Below are 19,226 nucleotides of genomic sequence, written 5' to 3'. Positions count from 1 at the left end.
TGATAATCAGTGGCTATATACAGGGTGTCCCAATATTCCGTAGACGTAGAACTACTACTAGAATTTCGCTACTATTTTTCTAATCAAATTAAGTTCATTGGGCACAATTTATCTCTATACAAAAGTGCTTCGTTTGTCCGCTAGAGGACATCACATTTAAAAAAAAAAACTTTGAATTTCTAATCTGGTTTAACAATAAAAAATATACAACTAATCACGGCGTGTCTCGATCTATTTCAGGAAACGTGGGAACCAATTTTTATAACACGGGCTTATATTTATCGTACTATTTCCAGAAATGTTTTGCGAAATGGTTTACGAAATACTTCCAGAAATATTTCGTAAATTTCGGGAACAGTGTAGAGGCTGTTTTAAAGTAACAAACAGTATATTATAATAAAAATAAAGAAATACTAGAGAATAATATTATTTATACCGTAGCGTGTTTAAAGGCAAAATATATTGATAATAAATAATTAAAATATGTAAACTACCTTAAAGTAAAATAATGATTATGGATTTACAACGATAAAATGTTTATTAGTATTGTAGAAAGCATGTTCCGTAAGAATATGTTTTTATAATAAAATTAATTTTCGCCATATTAAGAACTTTCACTGACGTTGATTATACATTGTAAAATTTTAAATTTAAACAGTTTTTAATTAAATTATATAATACATTTTTATTTGGTATTGTCGAATTTACCGGTTTTTTTAAAGTTTTGTTTCCATTTTTTTATAAAGTATACAGGGTGAGTCATGAATAAGTGCATCTATTTTTAAGAGTAGTATATTTCGACCCCAGGAAGACGATTATGAGGTTTTTTTGAAAAAGAAATTGAAAACTTGAAAGTTTTTTTTTAAATTTTATTAATTTTTGGTTAAAAAAACATATTCTTTTGAAAATATAGCAACATAGGTAAGAGATTAAATTTACAAGAAAGAAAAACCAGTAAAGATCCAGTTTCAAAATTTAGGCAAAAAAATATATTTTTTTTTTGGAAATTTTTAAAGCAAATTAACTCGGTAATTTTGGATTTATTTGAAAAACGGTAAAGAGAAAACATGTTTCTTTTATCGAGATCTACCAACCCTGAAAATATTTGCACTTATTTAAGCCTTCTTTAAGAATCCTGTATGACTGGAGTTAGTTTATTGGTTTCGTCTATCTTAAGGAAGGGTTTGTCGAAAACTAATAAGATATCTGGTTTTCTAAAATCATTTTTAAAAAAGTCTTAAAAAATATAAACCAATAATTAGGTAGTTTTTAGGAGGGTTGGAAAGTTTGGTGTTAAAACAGCAAAATAAAGCACTAATTCACCATAATATACCAAAACACTTAACTTTTGCACTGAATTTGCGAAGCGCCTCCAGTGCAAATGTAAAGTGTTTTGGTCTATTCTAGTGAATTTGTTTCATTTTGGTATAGGTAGTTAGTAATTTTTAAATAACCTTTAGTATCCTAATATAAGTTAAATAGCAAACTAATAGCACTATATGGCATAGGTATGAGTATAAACATATATTCTACCTATTAATATGAAAAGTTACAACAAAAGACAAATGTTATTTGGAAAATTAAAATGAGTAAAAACCTAACATTTCTGAAAGGTTTGCTAATAAAACCATAACACATTCTCCACTATATAGTCATTAAAAAGGATATAAATAAATTAAGTATTAATATCTTAGTGTTATTGTTTCGGTAATAAAAATAAATTTTTAATTAAGATTCTCAAGGTTTCTTCTTTTAGATTCTTTCGGTTTTATGTTTTTAGGAATACATAATAAATAAATCTAACGATATATTTGTAATCAATAAATATAATTAAGAAAACACATTAACGGATTTTGATGTGCTTTCAACTGTTTGAAAATTTAATATGGCTTATACCGTCAGTGAAACATATGTTTTTTAAAAATTCCCTATCCGTGTTTGCTCTTTCCATCATATCAAAACAAAACGCCTGCCGCCGTATTTCGTCCCCAACTCGTAGCTCTTGGTGCTTTTCATATTTGAAGGAATAGTATTTATGTCGTTTCAAAATTCGAAACGCTGTAGTGTGATCTATTCCTATTTCATCCTCAAGTTTCCTTGTGCTGATCTTTCCATCGTTCTCTTCCACGCACAATAAAACTTCCAAGTCGGTATCATTTCTTGCATCTTCTCTTTGTTCCTGCCTTGCTTCACATCTGCAGTTATTTATTAGGGTACCTTTGGCCTCAAATCTCTGGATATTCCTTGCGATTGTAGATTTTCCAGGTATTGGTCTATTCGGATACAGAGCAGCAAACATGTCTGACACCTTTTGATAACTATTTCCTTGATAATACCATTTAATCATCAATAATTTTTCTTCGGTAGTGTAATTTATGGCTAATATTTTCGATGTAGGTATGAGTTTTTAATAATAATAATAAAGCACTAAATAGGTAAATTTCTGAAATTACAACTACATTTGACAGTTATCTTTTACCTTGACTGGTGCTCATAAGTAAATACAGGGCCATAAGAAAGGAGAAATATTTAAAAAGAAATCGGCGATAACTCGTAAACGGGCTAATCAAAAATATCTAAAGTTATTCTTTTGAATGTGGGTTTTAGTACTCTTCTATAAACCTAAATAGAATTATTCTCTAAAATAATTAGGGAAGTCAATAATTGACCCCATTAAAATTTACATGGGATTTCCTATGTCCCGCTCGACGATGCAACACTCGGTATTTGAAAGCTTTAAAAAGTGAAAAAAAATCAAAATATGCGACAAAATACAATAATTTAGTGTTTATTTATTAAAAATTTTCATATTTAGTATTGAATTGAAAAAAAAATACTCTCTACAGATTATTAGGAAATTTTATGCTCTACAAGAATCCGCGATGTAATTTTTTTTATCGTTTCAAAGTTATGGTACTTTTAAAGGAAAAAGATTTTTTACGTGTCATTTAAATGGAAAATTTTGAATGTTTACTGACACCTTTTAAAATTAAGCTAAAAATCCTGGGATATCTTTTCTCGGTTATTAGGTTCATTTTAACCCATCAATTCCATAGGTTAGTGTTTTTGGCTCACCCTATTACATACGTACTGTTAGATATATGTATTTTATGAAACAGATGTTTCAAATTTATTGATAGTAAGATTCAGTTAAAGGTAACTAAAATATTTGTTGTGTATTTTAACATCGTAACATTTTACATAAAAATAAATAATTCCATACTTAAGAGTCTTTAATAGCAATAATCCCAGAAGAAAAAACATCAATGAACCTGCTACAAGGATACAGACGGTACTTAATACACAAAATGGTCATTCACTAAAAGGTCAAAAGAATATAAAATACATATGGGAAATACTTAGACAAACAGAAATATATTCCTTGGAAATAAACCTCCTTTTTTTTTGTTAAAAAATAGTTTTGTATTTTTAATTTACCTGTTTGTGCAGTATATATACTTACATTTTATGTGTCGTAAACCATTACAGAGTTTACAGAAATTCAACTAAATTATAAATAGGTTTGTAATTTATGCAAAATTATGTATATTATTATAATTCGGCGTTCCTGATTACCATCTCTACATTATTAAATAAGATTAAATCTTCCTCGTCTATTATTTCGGAATGAAAATTCTCTCCCTTTGTTTCGAAATTTGTTTAAGAAAATTGAGAACCCAATTACAAACTAAGCAATTTATTTTATAATAAAGACGCCAAACCTATTAAGACATTAAATTTTGGAATACATTTTAGTGGAGAATATTTGAGTTTAATAAATAATATACGTAAATATTGTTTCTAAAATCGAAATGAATCTTAAATCAAATTCAACATAGAGTTTATATGTAAAAAGCAATAGTAAAATCATGAATTGAATAGTTTTAAAGTTGATATTTAGGTTATAACGAAAATCGGAAACAAGTCGTTAGAAAACTAAACAACACGCAATACTTCCACTATAAAAAGTTTTTAGATCTTATGTAAAACCAAGGCAGTTTATTTTATTGGAGGAATTGCGTTGCGAGACTTTGAATTTTTATATTCTATGTTTTTGATGGGATATACAGGGTGCTACAAAACGAACATGGTTAAATCGGTGCAAAGTTTTTTGGGATGCCTTCAAAAATCTTTGGGATGCCTTCAAAAAAGTCATCAAAAAAGTTTTAAGGTCAAGATGCCATCAAAAAAGTTTTAAAAATTTCAAGGATTGCTGAGTTTTTTGGTAAAAAACTGATTTTTTAAAAAAATCAATTTTATTTTTTCCTGTCATTACTTTTTAGAAAGTCAAAAAACTAATTGCACATTCTCATAGCCACTTTATTAGGGCTATCTGATAGTATTTTTAGATTTTCAAATTAGCTGATAAGTTGTGGGATACAGAGGCCAACTTAATTTTTTTAAATACGGACCTGCACTTTTTATTTCAGATTTTGAAAGAACTCGGTCTTCTGAGTACAATGATATGCCACACTAAATATTTTTTTTATTTCAGACATTTGAACACAATTTATTAATAAACTAATTTCAAGTCCGACTCTGTTTTTTTTTAAATATTATTTAATCTATTTATCGTTACAATATTGATTAACATTCAAACTTAACAATGACGGGGAATAAAACATTGAATACGGAAAATCACAAATGCAATAAAATAATTAATATAAATATAATATAATATAAACAATCAAATCGTTTTCCCGGAAGATGGACTGGAAATGGTAGAGCAGTATAATGTCCAGCGAGGTTCCTGGACCTATTGCCAAGGGGCTACATTACTTGACGTCATTTGTAAAAGTGAAATCAATTCATCTCAACATTTACAACAAAGAATACAAAATGCATTCGGAAGTATAAGAAGAAAGTTCAAAGAGCTATAAATAAAATTGAACGAAAAATAAATTTGTGCAATAGAGAGGGTGGTAACTCGTAACCCTTTCGAACATGCAGAACATAGAAAAACTAGTTTGTAGAAGTTGATTTATTTATAATAACTACGATTAATATTATGCATATTATTAGATCGCACACTGAGATTTCAAATTCACAATAAAAAAAGTTAAAAATAATATCTTTAAATTCCTGACCAGGATATTATTTATTTGAATCTTCCAATTGGCTCAATATTCCTTATTCAATGTTAATTAACGCTGATCAATATTGTTGCGATGAATATAATCAGATTAAATAATTTAAGAAACCAGAGTCGGACTTCAAATTATTTTAAATATAATAATTATAGTTTTGTTGCTGTTAAGGTACCCAAAACAAAGAAAAGTATAAAGTGTGGCATATCATTATATTCAGGAGACTGAGTTCTTTCAAAAACAGAAATAAAAAATGCAGGTCCGTATTTAAAAAAATTAAGTTGGCCTCTGTATCCCACAAATTCATCAACTAATTTGAAAATCTAAAAATACTATCAGATAGCCCTAATAAAGTGGCTATGAAAATGTGCAATTAATTTTTTGATTTTCTAAAAAGTAACGACAGGAAAAAATAAAATTGATTTTTAAAAAAATTCGTTTTTTTTCCAAAAAAACATAGCATCCTTGAAATTTTTAAAACTTTTTTAATGACATCTTGGTGAACAATGTGCAACTTTGCCCCAATTTAACCAATGCTCGTACCTCGAATTTGTAGCACCCTGTTTATTATAAAATTTAACCGATTTTGTATTACTTTATATGTATTTTATCCACTACATGAAATCACAACCACATGGAAACATATCCACTATATGGATGTCATCAAATACATGTCCATTAAAATGTGGTAATATGTTTAGATCACTATGTAATATGTCGATGGCTTACGCTAAGTAATGGAGGATTTTAAGGTACCCACTATATTCGAGATTTATATATATATTTTTTTTTGTTCGTCTTTCGGGCTACATAACGAAGTCGGGGATTCCCTTGAATGACAATTGACACACTACGCACGCGTAACAGGACAAATAATCAGAAGCGATTCCGAAAAACTAATTTTTGTACTTGCTAGTGGTATTGAGTGTTGCTTTTTACTCTGCTGCCTGGCTGGCACCTATTAGTTTAAAAAGAAATAGTGCTGGTAAAAATTTATCATAAAATATATAAAAATCTGATTTAAGTCTTTTTTATGAAAAATATTATTATGATATGAAACAACAAAGTCTTTTAAAAAAGTCTTGTTATTATTTTATAATAAACCTAACTATAGAATCATATCAAATCGAGGAAGAAGTCAAATTTAAATGTTTTTATTAAATTAATTTTAAAGACGAGGAAAAGAATGGAAAACAACCTTTTATATTAAACAAGCCAAAAGGAAAGATTAGTATTTATTAAAGAATCTTTTGTTTTTAACATTCTCTATAACAAAAGCTTGTTTTTCAACGAAAATAAAATTAAAAAATCTTTTATACTAATTTTAAACCTTAGTTTCCATTCTTACGTTATGATAATATAATAATAACAATGGTTTTCTTAGGAGCTATATACGCTAAACATATAAATCGAATTCTGTTATTTTTATTCTGGCAAAATCGTGAGTGGAATATGTTATTAGAAAATACAGTTGCCTTTAAATCGGCTTCAAGTCCATCAGGTTTATATCTGATTATCAACTTTGACGTTCGAACGAAATAAGAATTTAAAACTGCTAGAGAATGCTTTAAACTATTAGAGAATAATTTTTTAAAGTTAATATTATCAAATCATACAAAAGTAAAATCAGCAGCAAACCGTTACACTCAAATAAATATCAGAGTACTCTTATTTGCTCGAATATTCCCAGAAAATGGATGAAATGCAATCATAAAATTGCTTATTAGTGTAGTCAAATTGTTTAGCGGACAATTTTCGGGATAGCTTATCAAGAAATGCAAAAAATAAATAAAATGTACGTTTTTGTTGTTTTTTACTTATACCTTCGAAAATAATTTTTCTAAAAAGTTTCTAGGTACACAAAAAAATTCACAAAATTTCAGACAAAATGAATACTTTATGTTTTTTGCTCAGACTTAAGGTCAGGCTGTACCGAGGGCTGTATATAAACATAACTTAAACATAAACTAACAACTTAAATTCATGTAATAACCTTGCTTGTGGAATCTTACAATTATTCTTGGAAGTTTATGGAAACCTGCGAAGGTCTTTTCAACTATATCTCTTGAGCTTGAACTTGAATACCAAATAAAACCGATCTCTTCTGAAATTGTAACTGCGTTTTGTTGATTTTACAATCTTTATTAGGCTTAATAAGGGTTAAAGACCCTGCGTCTAATACTGGGTGAGTCTACCGTTTTCTCAAATAAGTCGAGATATTTTACTTTGAAAATAAAAAAAAAATGGTTTTTCACTTAAATTTTGAGAATCACTGGATCTTTTCTCGGTTTTCTTTCGTGTAAATTTCCAAAAAATAATTCAAAATTTTTTTTTTTGCGACCCAAAAACATTTTTCAAAACCCATCAAAATATTTGCACTTATTTAAGAGTCACCCTGTATAACGGTTTACTTGTCATTGTTATCTATTCAGTCAAAACATATGAAGTAAACCCTTGTGTGTAGACGAAAAAACGCTCCGTTTTACTTGAACCAAATTAAGACGGAAAACAGTCTACAGTACTGAGTGTATGATTCAGTTTTGCAACAAAACTATAGTTTTTCCTGCACTGTAAAAAATGTACGGAAATTTACAAAAAATATGGATGCAATAATTAAATAATTACAGCATTTTTAATAAGCGAGTTTAAAATAGTTATTTATAAGTTTCGAAGGGATGGAACACTCCGCCTTCAGCGTCTCTCACAAAATAAAACCAAAAATAAAATCACTTTTAGCACACATATCATACACTATTTTTTCTACAAACAAGCTTATGCTAGTATACCTATATCAAGGTATTATTACTTTTTACGTTAATGAATAATTCATAATATGCCATTCAGAAATCAAATTAATTATGAAGTTTATGGTTGCTAGGGTAATTGAAAGATTCCAAGCATTCGATCATTTGTTGTCAACTAATGTCAAATTTGTGCCTCAACTCTTGTAAAATGATGGAAAGTGATCTCATCTTTATACTGGACATTGCTTTCGAAGATCCTCGGCTAGTTTGCTGGCAGATTCTGGAGCTAATCTTAATACAATTAAGCGACACGGTGGATGGTGGAAGTTCAGTACCGTAGCGGAGGGTTATAATATAGAAGACTCTTTACAAAATAAAACGAGTATTGCAGGTCAAATTTTATCCAGAACCTCAGCGGATACTACCATTGCTTCTAATCTTGGTACAAGATTCAGGTCACAGATAACTTGTACTTGTACTACAGCTATAAATGAAATTGTTCATGGAATAACTTATTCCAATTGTAATTCCATTAATTGTACATTTAATTTGAGTAATAATTATTTTACGTTGACTTCATTTTTCTTATTTTTTTTTCAATTATCGCTTCAGTGTTATATTTTCAGTGTCTCGCAAAATAATGCAATTTTATAAATTTGTTTAGACATTTAATGATTATTCATTATCAGAGGATACGATTTTTAAAATCAGCTTTGCTTCATTAAAAATGAAATTTAACCCATAAATACAATTTTGTTGTAAAATTCCATATTTTTCCTTTTTAACTTCATTAAACGCAAAAATGCTTTAATTGATTAAACCACGAATAAAAGTTCCAGCGTAAACTCAAATGGCATTTAAAAAAATCCTTTATATTTCAATTACAAAAAAAACGATTTTTCCAATAAGGAATTCCTTACAAATATTGACATTATATTCAAATATTTGAATAATTAGACAGTGAGTGTTATCACGTATTAATTTCGTGTATTAAAAAATCTGGTAAACAAGTTATAATTAATAATAGTTGCATATATTATATAAAAACCAGATATACAATCGTTAAATATATTTTAATTGACCATATTAAACCATGTGTGAAAATCGTATAGAAAATTCAGATTATATTTTTTAAAAAATTTAAAAAATGTTGGAACCTCTTTTGAAATTATGATGAGCAAACTCTACATATTTTGAAGTCCTTTAAGCCCTTGTGGGATATAACCCTCGGAATTCATTTACTGTGAACGAATTTTTATAAAACTCTTTGCATTGTATTGTTAATAAGATATATTACAAAGTTTACCCATTTAAATTCGTTGCTTTCACTTTAGAATTTAAATAAACACACATATACAAATGCATACATATAAGATGGCTCCGTATTCCGGAAAAGCTCTATATCAGGATTACCTATTTGAGATTTTTACTCCAAACCTTTTACAAAATATATGTTTAATGGTAGTTCACATTTCAAAAATATCTTTATAGATATACAGGGTGAGTCAAATATATATCATTTATTTATTCGAGTTCAGTGAATTTGCTATAAAATTCCGGTATCAAATATACCTTAAAACCATAGAGTATACTAAATGGTCTTTGAATTATGACCACGTCTATGAGGACGTCAATCTAGCTGTCCAGGAGCCTTCGTATGGGAACTTCTAAGCGAGACGATCGACTTATTGTAAGTTTATCGCTAAGAAACCGCTGTTTGCCACCTTTTCAAATTGATAATGAATTTCACTTAAGGACCGTACATATTAACTAACGGACTACCAAGAAGTAGATTAAATAAAGCAAAGGTTACGTCAAGAAGACCTGCTTGGAGGCCAGAACTTACTAGATGTGTTGACTAGGCCCAAAAGCAAAGGCATGGTCTTAATGTAAAAATTACGAAAAAATGTTAGTGCCTTCTTTAAAACCGAATATTTCCAACAAAAATAAAGCTAATGAGATGAACTAAAAGCAAATCATCGAGAAAGGATGTATCTAAATGATAAAATTAAAAATAAATGATAAATTTTTAAATTTCTTGCTGTTTTAAGATATTTCACAGGGTGTTTCAAACTTTCACCAAAATATCAACATTTTGTTTTCCCTCGTATAAATAACAGATGGGGAGTTTCATTTTTATAATAATAATAATAGCTCTCGTATATAGCGTTTAACGCCTTGGGAGTAGCAAGGTACAGCTTGTCAGACTAGAGCCGTTCGGTATACAAGAGTATACGGAATTTCATTTTTAATTTAGCAAAAAAAAACTAAGAAGTCAAATCATTTGGCAACACACTGCTTAAAAAATCATCAAAATCGGCCCATTAAAATAAAATATATTAACCTTTAAATACATCAAAGTTTTAAGGTGCCCATTTTTCGTGCCGGTAAAAGTTGTTCAAAAACATTTTCTAATGAAACAAACCTTTATTTTTTTACTAGAATCCAAAAATCAATTAATATATAGGGTGTTCCATTACAAAAAACATAACTTTGATGTGTAACTTTTTTTGGGGATACCCTGTAGAACTCTACATAATTTTAGAAAATGCCTTAAATTGACATAAGCTCACAAAATTTTACTTCAATACAAACTTTTGTTCTCCTTGCAAACCAAACCAAACCAAACCGCGTCGTGTATGACGCGCCACCCTGTATAATTCGATTTCAATCAAAATTTCAATAATTAGAATATAAGCAGAATGGGTATAGCTATATAACATATGCATTAGATTTACTTATTTCAATAAATTTACTTAGAAAAAGAATTAAAAAATCGAAATATTAAGAAGGAAGTAATTAAGAATTTACTAAAATTACTAAAATAAAAAATTAAAAGCAACGAAAAAAATGGGTAAACATTTTAGTATTTTGTCTATAAACACAATGCAGAAGGTTTTACATTAATACATTCACAGTAATTGAAGTCCGAGGTAAAAGTCTCTGGGCACTCCACTAATAATAAGAAATGTCTATACCTCTTTATATGGCGGATTCATCACGTCAAAAAAGTCCTATGGGTAATTCGTCACTTGTACTGCAAGAAAATCTACGAAATAAAATAATTATTTTTTGTAAACACTGCTACTTTAATCCAACGAAGACCAACTTGTCCAGCAATGATTTACTAATAAACAAAAAAATACATTTTTAATTTTGAAGATTTTGTTGCAGTACAATTGACTAAATACCCAGAGGATTTGTTTGACGAGATGCTATGTAATAGTTTTAAAGCATCTTACGTATTTTTTCAGCTCTCAAATATTCCTGCAGTACCCTGTATGCGTGTAATAAATGATTCTTTTTAAAAAAGGTGTGTTCTTCATGTTCACAATACCCACACAAATGAAGGTATACTTATTATAAAAAACTAACGTATTACAAGTTCCCATGGTTGAAGATCACTCATTTAAATGAAAGGATAAATTATAAGAATGGATATAAAACCCGATGACTACTGCATAATACATCGTGACATTCAGATTTTTGTCGTTGATTCATAAACTAAAAATAAGAGAATAAGAAGCAAGACAAAACAACGCATAATTATATGATTTTGACATTGAAAAAGCATTAAGAAGATAATTAAAATATTTTAAATGAATACAGTATTTTTATCACTCATTCAGATGAATTTGAAGATGTTCGTTAAACAACCTTGAACAAACACAGGAATTTGTCAAGTTTATTACATTCAAACTATGTTATTGTTCAACTAACTACCTGTTGAACCGTAACGTATTAAATCAAAATGTTACAGAAGAAACCATGAGGTGTTTTTTGGTAAGCAAAATGCAACCTCAACTAATAATAATTTTTAATGGTATAGAAAGTGAGATTGATACAGTTTTTTGACAATTAAAAAAAAATGTTCTGGAAAATTTAATAAAACTAATTGGTTAACAGGTTTAGTAAGTAAAGTGCAGTAATGTACATCGGTGTTTTGTATAAAACTTTGGAAGAGAGAAATATAGACTAATACAGATTTTAGATTATTAAATTGTAGAAATTAATTAAAAATTTAAATAAATTTAGGCTACAACAGTAAAAATTTTATTTTGGTGTGGATTCTATACCGGGTGCGTCTCAAAAGTGGCTCACCCCTATAACTTTTTTATTTTTTCAGATAAAAAAACAATATTTGCTAATAATTTGGTACCCCACATTTGGTATTTCGATTCAAATTGTCATTATGAACCGCATGTTACCATTAACCCTTGTTCAATTTGAAAAAGTTGCTATATTATACGATTTGGGCATGTTTTAACCAGGCCGGGACAAGACATGAAAAACATTAGACGGTCAAAACTATTTTTTCAAGGCTTCTTGACTGAAAATTATTGTTTTTAACAATGCCCTGGCACTCTAGATTGAAATTTAAAATACAATTTTCTTAATGGAAATTTCAAAAGTTGACATATGGTATGTCATTCTACTCAGAGTGTCATTTTCTATCAAATAATTTAAAAAATTTAAAAATTGAAAGTTGTAGTCATTTCCGGTGAAGCAGGAAATGACCGAAAACAATTGATTACGTCAACCAATCCTAATTTATGTCATATACTAACATACCAAACAAAAATGTGAAAGGGACATAAGCGATTCGCAAATGGGGTTCAGGCAAGGGTTAGGTACCAGGGAAGCGATAGTCGCAACACAGGTGCTTGTCCAGAACTGCTACGATCAGAGAAAGGATGTGTGCCTGTGTTTCATAGACTACGAAAAGGCATTCGATCGCGTACAGCACCACAAATTAATGCAGCTCCTGAAAAGACTTGATATAGATCATAAAGATATTTAATGCATTGAGAAGTTATACTGGAACCAAACAGCACAAATAAAATTGTTCAATACTATATCCAATCCCATACAAGTTAGAAGGGGGGTGCGACAGGGTTGCGTCCTGTCTCCAGTCCTATTTAATTTATACTCAGAAGCTATTTTCCAAGAGGCTTTGGAGGACGTGGAAATGGGAGTGAAAGTTAATGGAGTGTGGATTAATAATATCCGCTACGCCGATGATACCGTCTTAATTGCAGACAATATACATGACCTACAACAACTGGTCAACAAGGTAGGAGAACAGAGCAAAGCAATGGGTTTAAACATAAACATCAATCCGAACACAACATTCAAACAGAAATCCAGAAATGTGTTTAGAAACTCCATCCTAACATTTAACGCAAGGCCCATACAAAGAGTAGATAAATTTAAGTATTTGGGCATCTGGCTCCCCAAAGATTGGACATCAGACAAGGAAATTAAATGTAGCATCAAACAAGCTCGACAGGCATTCTTGAGGTTTCGAAAAGTACTTGTCTGTTCTGATTTTGACCTTAACCTTAGATTAAAATTTGTAAAGTGTTATGTGTGGTTGGTGCTCCTTTATGGTTATGGAAGTTTGGATATTGAAAGCAGCTACCATCAACAATTTGGAGGCTTTCGAGATGTGGCTATATCGCAGAATCCTGAAGATACCTTGGACGGCTAGGTTGACAAATGAAGAGGTTCTCAGACGGGTTGACAGAGAGCGTGAATTGTTTGAATTACTAAAAGACTAAAAAGAAACTAAAAAGAAAAAAAACGCATACCTGGGGCACATAATACGAAACCCCAAATATCAATTCTTGCATCCGTTGATCGAAGGCCGGAGGGGTATCGGAAGGAAGAAAATGTCTTGGCTGAGGAATATTTGACAGTGGACAGGGCTACACGATGTACAGTCGTTAATACACACCGCCCGGAACAGAAAATCAATGGAAAATGTTGTTGCAAGCATCTATTAATGGATCTGCACTAGAAGAAGAAGAAGAAGAAGACTAACATACGAATTCTCGTCTTTTATCTAAAAAAATAAAAAGCTATAGGGCTGAGCCACTTTTGAGATGCACCCCGTATTGCTCAAGCATCTGTAGAGGTTAGTATCGATATATATTTCTCTCTGATGATATATTTGATTTTAATAAATATAAAATCATAAGGAACAATAAGGAAGGATAATAGAACATAAGGAAGACTCGACCCGTAAACTGGAATGGGAATCCTCCAATAATCTAAGACACTTAAAAAATTCCTCAGAACTTACGACCGAGAAAAATCAAAGATTTTCCTTGATTTAAGTAAAAACAATCTTCTGAAACAGTCTCCTCAACGAACACCTCAGTAGAGTGAAGCTGAGTACCTTTTTTATTTAATAGATTTTTCGTCTAGTTGCAAAAAAAAACATAATATTTTTCTTTCAAGAAATGAACCCACAAGAAAGTTATAGACTTTTCTATTATAAAATAAATTGAAACATATCAGTTCCTAAAGTTCTTAACCTTAAATCATTTTGTACTATAATCCAGCTCAAGATCTCAGAGAAAAAACTTACCTCCGTTATTTCAACCTTCTAACAATAATTAATTAAATTTTCCAACTATAATTTTGTTAGAATGAATGAGGTACACAACGTGCTGATGCACGTGACTTTACTAGACAGTTATTGTGATAAGTTCAACATAAACAACCACGTATAAGAAATGAAATTTATGGGTTAGGTAAATAGTCTAGCAAGTTTCATTGCAGAATCTAAACAGGTGCAGTAAGACAATTTTTATCCGATTAAAAAGCACTGCTGAAGGTGAAGTGTCTAATAGGAAAATTAATATTGAATATTAGACGTGAAATTGAATATTTTACACGCACGCATTTCTATGTCGCGTTTAAGTTTTTTAGCGATAGTGCAGTTAATACTGAACAAGGCCTTTAACTTTTCCATTAAAAGAAAAAAAACTGATACATAATAATTCCATTCAGATCTCTCAATATCCAATACTGTCCACTTCAACTTAATTTTTTTTTGTCCTGAAATTTTGTCAAATATTCATTAAAGATGATTCAATTTAATTATTACATTAGAAATTACAAGATCTTAAGCATAACATTAATTTACATTGTTGCTAACAATAGAATTTTGTTAATATATTGGAACAGGTTTTTGTAATTATTGTTTTCCATTTCTAGACACCGAAAGTGATACTAAAGACTAGTCGATTTTATTAACATTAAAAAATATGGGTTTATGTGATTTTGACTACTTTATTTTTAATGATCCTTGAAATATTCCTTATCGTTAATTGTCCCGAACTAACCATTACTAAATTTGATACATTAAACTAAAGTAATTTTATTTTCATTCTTTTTTCACATTGGCTTTTCCGAAATGGGGTATACGTTTATTAAAGAACATAAATATATATAACATTTCAACACTACATTAACTAAAATTTCACTCGCTGTTTTTGTCAGACACTCCTTTTACAGTAATATTTTTATTTTTTATAATAATATAGTTATAGCAACATGCAAATATAGATATAATTTATAATCTGTTGTTTTTATGGAACTCTTTGCAAATAGAGTTTGTTATATCTCATAAATTATTTTTGGGATAGTATGTTTCTACCCAGAAACACCTTCTTTCGCCAAAAAAAAAATGAAAATTTGGAATTCTCAAAAAAAAATTGTATTTTTTAAATTTTAAGCCAAAAAACTCAATTTCTTGATAAGTTTCTTGATGGCAACATAGTTAATAGATTAAATACAGTAGACAAAACCCAGAAAAGATTCAATGGCTCTCAAAATTTAAGAAAAAGTTATTATTTTTTTATATTTTCAAAGTAAAATAACGCGATAATTTTGGACTTATTTGAAAAACGGTAATGAGAAATAATGTTTCTGTTATCGAAATCTACCAGCCCTGAAAATATTTGCACTTATTTAAGACTCTACTCTGTCATTACTATCGTTCTTAATGTAAAATTAGCACGATAATCCACGGGGTGATGTCAAATTGAAAATTAGAACTCAAGGTCCAAATCCAAGTAAAACTCCTAAAACTAAAGATTACTTAAAAGTAATTACACGTTTTGTTACTAAATTTTGTTTCATGAAATTTCTAAGTATAACGTTTATTAGTAAAATAGCACAGGTTTACACTAATTAGTCTGAAGTTTACAACACAGATCAGATTACAACAATGTCAGATTTTTTGAACTTAGGACAGCAGAAGTTTACAGATGTCTCAAAATTTGAAGATAATTTACTGAAATTTTGAACTCGAGATCCAAATCCAAATAAAGCTCGGAGTTCACACTAATCACTAATTAGTTTGGAGTTTCTTATTTATAATATCCTATTGGATCCTTGTTTAGATCCAATAGTATATTCATGAATATTGAATATGAATCCATGAATATTTTACAATAGTGCCAGATTTCCTGATCTCAGAACAGGAGAAGTTCAATCAATCAATATATATGGAAAATTAAAAATAATTTATTGAAAATTATTACTGGAGGTTCAATTCTTAATGAAGCTTGTAAATCTGGATATAATTTATTGATATTTTTACTGAATTCTACTTCGGGATATTTATAAGCATGACGTTTTTATTTGTATAACCGCACAGGTTCAAATTAGTTAGTTTCTATTTAGATATAATAAACTTTATTGGACATACCTAATACTATGAGATTAGGCATTTTATAACAGTATCCCTAATATTTGAGATTAGGTATTTTATAACAGTGTCACAATCTCTGACATGAGAATAGGAAAAGTTTATCAATATATCTAAAACATTGATAATTTATTGAAAATTTGAACTCCCTTAGTCCTAATTCAAATGAAGCTACTAAATCTAAATGTAATTATACGTTTTCTTACTAAATTCTGTTTCAGGATATGAAACACACCCTCCATACCAGCAATACCAACAAAAAACTTTATTAGGACATCCGCATTATTATGACATCCTATTGGATACATTTAATGTTTGAGAATATTTTATGATAGTATCAGATAATATACTGACGTAAAAACAGGAAAAGTGTATAAAGATATAAAACTATAAAAGATAATTTTTGGAAAATCAGAACTCAAGGTCTGAATTCAAATAAAGCTATGTTACTTAATATGAAGTTTTGTTACTGAATTCTGTTTCAGGATATTTCTAAGTATGACGTGTATTGTAAAACAGCATAGGTTCAAACTAATTAGGTTGGAGTTAGTTGCTATTTAGGTGTTGTAATCTTCTTAAAACTTAGAAAATCTCTATAATTATGACATCCTAGTGGATACTTATTATTATTTCAGAATATTTTATAATGACATCAGATTACTAACCTAAAAACAGGAAAAGTTTACCAAGATATTTAAAAAATTAATAAAAGATAAATTTTCTCAACCAACCAAACCAAACTCAAGGTCCGAATTCAAATGAAGCTACTAAATCCAGACGTATACATTTTGCTCCTGAATTCTGTATTGATATTTCCAAGTTTGACGTTTATTTAAAAAACAGCACAGCTTCAAACTAATTCATTTGGAGTTAGTTTCTATTAAGGTGTTGTAATCTTCTTAAAACCTTATTATAACATTATCATTATGACATCCTCTTGGATACTTTTATTATTTGAGAATATTTTATGATGGAATTAGATTTTCTAACGTAAAAACAGGAAAAGCTTATCAAGATATTTAAAATTATTGATAGAAAATAATTTTTTGAAAATTAGAACTCAAAGTCTGAACCCAAATGAAGCACTCAATCATGATGTAATTGCACGTTTTGTTGTTAAATTCTGTTTCAGAATAATTCTAAGTATAACAGTCAGATTTTCTGATCTCACAACAGGAGAACTTTATCTAGATGTATGAAAAATTAAAAATAATTTATTGAAAATTCTTGTTGGTTTCTATTTATATATTATAAACTTCCTGTAAGTTAATTAGGACATCCCTATTAGTATGAAAATCTATTGGATACTTTTGGTTTGGCGATTTGAGAATAGGCATTTTATAACAATGTGAGATTATCTAGCGTCAGAATAATAGGAGAAGTTTATCAATATATCTAAAACATTGATATTTTATTGAAAATTATAACCCAAAGTCCTAATTCAAATGAAGCTATTAAATCTAAATTAATTATACGTTTTCTTACAAAATTCTGTTTATGGATACGATACCCAACTCTCCCACAAAAAACTTTCCTAAGACATACCTATTAGTAATACGTATATCCTAGGTATCCTATAGGATACATTTATTATTTGAGAATATTTTATAATGGTATCATATTTCAGTAAATATTAGTAGTTCTGTTTTTGGGTCAGTACCCAAAACAGAAATAGTTTATAAATATATTTAAAAAAATGTATAAAATTAATTTTGTGAAAATTAGAAATGAAGGTCCGAATTCAAATAAAGCTAGATACTAAATCTAGATGTAATTAGACTTTTTGTTACTGAATTATGTTTCAGGATAGTTTTAAGTGAGACGTTTAGTTATAAAACAGCACAGGATCAAAGTACATAATTAGTTCGATGTCTTAACTTCTTAAAACTTTATTAGAGCATTTCTATTATTATCTCATCCTATTGGATACTTTTTTTTATTTGGGAATATTTTATAATGGTATCAGATTTTCACATAAAAAACAGGAAAAATTTATCAAGATCTTTAAAAAGTTATTGATAAAAAATATTTTTTTGAAAATCAGAACCCAAATGAAGATATTAATCAAGATGTAACTGCACGTTTTGTTGTTAAATTCTGTTTCAGAATAATTCTAAGTATGTCGCCTATTTGTAAGACGGCACATGTTTAATCCAGATACCGATGAAAACGAAAACGTATAGGCGCGAACTATCTATCCATCACCCATCAATAATAACACATCTTCCGCTTTCGACGGCGAACGCTTCGAGCTCACTTTCTCGTTCTTCCTCATCTTCGTCTGGTCCGTCACTAACAGCATCGCGACAACCGGCAGTACCAGTGACAGACCGGAGCGACGAAAATGACATATGCACCAAAACCCCCGACGAGAAAGCGGAGCTGGCCAAAGTGGGATGGATAGTTCCAAAGGGCAGGCGTGTTGAGTGGGGGGGCGAAAAAAGGGCAAGGTACTCACCGGAAGACGAGGCAAAGAGGTACGAGGGGAACACCACAGCACCACCAATGAACGAGAACTAGGCGTATCGATCGATGTCTGCACCGCGACTGAATCGGAGAAGAAAGAGTCGGTGAAGACTGGCGCGGCCCGAACTCCAACCCAAGAACTGTTTTCTCTCTAGGTCAGAGAGGAATATTCGTGGTACGTAGGCTCGCGGCCTGCGGTCGGTGCGTACTGTTCAGGTCGGGTCGGTGGTTGGCGGTACCGGTAGGCAGGAAATTCGATTTTGAACCTGATTTTTCGACAATTTCAGCTTCGGGCCATGGAATATGTTTCGTTTACGAATAAACTACGAAAATCAAGAGGAAGAACTGTATATTTCAGTGTGATTTTCTTTGCAAAATATGAATTTTGTGTTATAAATTCTTTTAAGTCATAATAATTTGTGATAG

At 29.8% G+C, this 19,226-nt stretch overlaps 1 protein-coding gene across 4 annotated transcripts in view; it reads right to left on the bottom strand.

Moving 5' to 3' along the window:
- LOC115883091 overlaps window positions 1-18,869 on the bottom strand; it is a 373,864-nt gene extending 354,995 nt beyond the window's left edge. For all 4 annotated transcript variants that reach the window (XM_030901370.1, XM_030901372.1, XM_030901373.1 and 1 more), the window contains exon 1: window positions 18,793-18,869. The gene's annotated coding sequence lies outside the window, so the exon portion shown is untranslated. The remainder of the gene's footprint in view (window positions 1-18,792) is intronic.
- Window positions 18,870-19,226: the final 357 nt, after the last annotated feature.

The sequence above is a fragment of the Sitophilus oryzae genome, unplaced genomic scaffold (genome assembly GCF_002938485.1).
Source record: "Sitophilus oryzae breed Bouriz unplaced genomic scaffold, Soryzae_2.0 scaffold_1806_pilon_pilon, whole genome shotgun sequence".
Lineage (NCBI taxonomy): Eukaryota > Metazoa > Arthropoda > Insecta > Coleoptera > Curculionidae > Sitophilus > Sitophilus oryzae.
This window is presented reverse-complemented; position numbering and strand designations above follow the sequence as displayed.